Source organism: Chanodichthys erythropterus, chromosome 14 (assembly GCF_024489055.1).
Source record: "Chanodichthys erythropterus isolate Z2021 chromosome 14, ASM2448905v1, whole genome shotgun sequence".
Taxonomy (NCBI): domain Eukaryota; kingdom Metazoa; phylum Chordata; class Actinopteri; order Cypriniformes; family Xenocyprididae; genus Chanodichthys; species Chanodichthys erythropterus.
In genome coordinates, this window is record NC_090234.1 from 4409877 (window position 1) to 4414860 (window position 4984).

A 4984-nucleotide genomic window follows, 5' to 3' on the forward strand; every position below is an offset into this window, starting at 1 on the left:
CATTAAGTATGGCATCGTTTACTGCTTTATTGTTGGGGGGCCTCCCTCCGAGATATGTGATGTGGCAGGATGGTCCTCCCCATACACCTTCATCAGGTTCTATAGTTTTGTTACAGCCTGTGCCTTTGTGTGTGTTGTGTGACGTCATGTCTCTACTTTTCATCCTGAGAGTTTGATTGTAGGTCCACCCTTTGTGCACCTGCATTTAGTTGCGTGTGCTTATGTGGATGACGCTGAAGGAGACTGGAGTGAAGAGACACACCAGTAAACAAGCTTTTTCCCTTGTTTCTTTATTTTGTCTTTAAGTTTGTTTTGTCTTGGTTAAGTCAGGTATTTATTTATTTATTTATTTATTTACTATTATTAATTTGGGTTTATTGTTGGTTATTGGGCATTCATTTGGTTGTTTTTTTCTGTATGATAGGCTACGTGTTCCCGATTTCTTGTTGCTTGTTGAATAAATATTTAACGACGTATTGGGTTTCACGTGTCCTTCTTTGTGTTGCGTTTCCCCTTTTCTGCCTTTAAAGTAGGGGTGCGTAACAAGTTTGGACCTGCTGGCCACACCAGGTTCTCAAATGCTCATGTCCTGAATGGTGCCTTAATTTGCTTCACACAAGGACAGGCATTTTGTCAGTGTGGCAACGTGGGGATATAATTCTCCAAAGTATCGTCATGGTGACTCAGTGTGAGTTCCCTTCAAAGGGAACGTCTCAGGTTACACATGTAACCATGGTTCTACCAGAAAGACTCGGGAAGCAAAGAAACGTTTGAATACAATTTATTCAACAGTATGAATGTAAATATCAAAGAAATGATAAAGTTCTTTGGCGTAGGCCCCGTCCATAGTACAATCCGGAGGGTAGCAGACGTTTGCAGATCCTGCCTGAAGATGAAGGCAGGGGCAGAGCCTACCCCCAAAAGAACTAGGAATGTGAATGAAATACGCACCAGTTGGAGGATTCTTAGAATACGTTCCTAAATATTACCAAAGAGAAAGATAATGAATGCACAGACATTAATGAATGTTTAATCATTAACAGAAAGAATCATTAGGTCATAGCTTTAAGGATGTCAAGAATGCCGCATAGCCCATGAAAGCCAAGTAGGCTGATAGGCCAGCGTATAAACATGTCATGTAGATCATGTAGGATGCCACGACAGGCCATAGTGAGGGGAAGACAGAGTGGATGAATGAGATATGCCGAATAAAGCAAGTCATATAGATGTAAATAGTAGGAATAGAAACTGACGCCATAACAGGTAGTTTGTCTCAATAGGATACTTACCACAGAAGATTTAAATATAGGATTTTATGATAAACTATAACTTTACCTAATGCTTGTTATAAACATAACCTTGGTAATTAATTCTAGATTAACAAAAGAATACCACTGATGTGAATAGTGATTTGATGCTATGGTCAGAAAGACAAGTTAGTCTGCGATACTAGAAGACTGCATATGAGGACCATGGTCCATAGAGATAGCGTTCACTTGACCCTGAGTGAGTATAGGGAAATCATAACGAGTGATATTAAATCGTATGAAAACACCACCACCAGTAGTTTGCATTAGTAACGTACTAGTATTAAATTATGACGAATAAATAGCCTCATTCCATATCCTTATCAGTCAATATTATTCATTATGTATGCCAAGTTAATCTGATTTATGTGTAAAGACCGCAAGGTCCTGTACCTTGAAAAGCCAATATAGGCCAATTCGAGAAGACCTTGGAGTTACGTAAAACAGACTACCTGGACTACCATGACAGGTTTTAATTATATGAAGAGCCAAGACAGGCCTTTGTGTAGAACCACAATATGCCATTTGATGCAAAAATGAAAACCATTTAATGTGAGGTAATAAGCCATTTGATATGATGGCAACGATATGCCCGATGGCAACGATATGCCCGATGGCAACGATATGCCCGATGGCAACGATATGCCCGATGGCAACGATATGCCCGATGGCGGCGACCTGTCATGATGGCCATTATATTAAACCTTTAATGTTATAGCAACAATATTCCATGTAGCTAAAAGTTATGATTGCCATCAAATGTGAATGCAATGAGAGGCCATACAATGTAAAGCAATGATAGACAACAGTAAGCTTGATAACAACAATATACCTATAATGCTAAGAGTCAAAGCAATAATAGGCAATTTAGTATGATAGTGCGATATATTCTATGTAACGCAAAAGTCATAGGACCATTTCAAGCAAAGCAACAATGTGCTATGTTACACGAAACCATGATTAGGCTGTTATAAGTAAAGGCCACGAAAGGCCCATAATGAATACTGATTAAATGTCACGATAAGCCAATGATATAAAAAGGTACACATTTGTGAAGACCGAAGCTGAAGATAAAGTAGAAAACAATGACACCATCGCTAGTAACTAGCAGCCAATAATCTACGTAATTTGATTGCTATGAGTGAATGAGCATTTGAGTAATTTTAAGTAAATAAAAGACATATATTCTATAGGAAAGACTCATTCAATATGCTTAGGCGTGACTCCCGCTCACGGCTAAATAGAACTAAGCAGAGAGAACTTCGTCTAACTGTCAGAACCTGCTAAGAGAACCCCCAAAGAAATTAACCAGTTTGACATGACATAAGTACAAGAATACTTAATGCATGGGGCAGATAAAGATTGAGAAACCTTGTTGTACGATGCCCTTGCAAAAGGGAAGCACTTTACTTGACAATGCTGAACCTGGCTGAAGCTAGCAAACCTTTGCAAAAGTATAACACCATGAGCATCGTTGTTCAACACCTTAGTAAAGAGAAAAGAGGTATTCGGGAGTGCCCTGCACAGAAGGGGCACAATGAGCACAAGTGAATGCTTATGACCAGGTGGGTGCGGAGTAGCCTACGGAGCACAGTAACTCTGATGTTCGATGTGTAGTAGGCAGCACAATATATCACTTTAGATATGGCGCGATGTGCGCATCCACAAGTCATGACGCAAGGATAGCATAGTTGCACATGTTTAGGTCCTGTCAGTTTACGCGCTATTCTGTGTGCGCACACGTTAAAGACGAATTGCTTTCACTATGCATCTATTTTTGCCTGGATAGACACGTACATGCAGATTTATGGCCTCTCGGGCTGTTTCTCAATTCCAAGAACGCAGAGTTGCGGACTTGCGTTCTTGTGGAATCCGGTCTTGCCAGCGACCTTGAAAGAACGAACTCGGAAGGACACAAGGACACAAGGACACAGAACGTATTGTTTAAGAATTGAGATATGCTGCAAACTTGTAGCTCAACTGACCGCCCCAGCATATTATAAGTGGCTAATGCACAATAAATCCAACATAGTATCACAAACAAATGTCATAACCTATTAAAAGATTTTTCAAATTATTATAGACATTTCCATATCATTTTATACCTTTTTATTTCACCGCGTGTATTTATGAAAATTAGTAGCCTTAGTGTTACATGATTTGTCAATGTTAAGATTATTTTTTATATTCCAATAGAAATACTGCAGGCTTTCTTCAGGTTATCACTATTAAAATTAAGCAAAACGAACGGTTTACTTTCACGAGCAGTCACATATTTGCGAGCTTGTAGCGGGAATCTCAAAAGTGAGAACGAGACTTTAAAGCTTACAGCTTCCGTATGTCGACAGCCGCAGACCTAAATGCGCGCCTCGTGCCTCCTTTCTGAGGCGCGCGTTTGACCGTTTCTATAGAAACCGGTGCTTCTAAGAGGCGCTGCTGTGACGTGATGACTTTAGCAGTCAGCGATTGGACCTTATTTAGAAGGCGGGACATATTCCGCCATATTGCGCAATACACTTTCTCCCATTCAAAACAAAACGAGTGACACGACTTGTGTTATTCTATAATCTTTGATAGTAACCGTGGAAACGGGTATTGACAGCTGCGTGATGTCTAGTGGCGCGCTGTTTCATCCAACGCTATGGAACATGGCAAGAAAACTTGGAAGAAGAATTGGAGCGAGGATCAACGTCAGCATGGCGTTTACGAAATGCAGCAGCTTTGCGACTAACTCGACTCAACAGATGCCGCTCAAGCACATTAATAGACAGGTGAGCAAAAGTACACGAGATGAATTAATGTTATGTAGCTCAACACGATGGAATGTTAGAATATCATAGCCTACTGTTGATCTTGCTTAGACTAATAGAATCCCAGCTAACCAAAATACGTGACTGTTACGTAACTGCAACGTAATTTGGTGACCAAACTTTCGTCTTGGCGACGTAACTAGTTACGTCGTGGCAACCGGAAAAGTGAAAGGTGCCTATACGTCGCCACAACGTAACTTTGTGACGTTGCCAGTTAGTAACTGCGACGTCGTGGCAACGTTGTGTATCAATAGTTGTGTGTTGGTCATCAGTTGTTAATTCTTATTTTTATTTATTTTTCTATGGGCGGACATGCAGTAGTTTAACCTAATTTATGTCCTCATTTGCCCAAACTAATGTAAAGGCTATTCCAACAGCTGTGAACGATGAATGCAGACTCGAAATTAATTCAATTCATTTATTTTGAAAAACACACAGAACATGAATAAAACTCCAAATAAAAATAATGAAATACACTCAAACTATAAATAAAAACATATAGCCTACAGCGAAACATAAAATAAAAGCATTCAAGACGTTTTGCTCTCAGTATCATTAAAAACATATGCTATGCTAATGTAACATTTTGCATAACATATATTTCAGACGATCAAGGAAATCACAAAGGTAAAAATATTAACAAAAGTACTTAAAGTAGACTGTGGGTAATGTTACTTAACCAATCTGACGCAGTTGTTGAACTTTATTGCTATAAAACTGACGAGAAACACGGAGAAACGTCGACGCTGTCCTCTCCAGCAGCTTGAATGTTTTCCCGGTTGCCATGGCAACTCTAACGGCCACCTGCACTAACGTAAACATAACAATAAAAAAAGGTTTTGCGTCTTTCCAAAGTTAACTTTATAC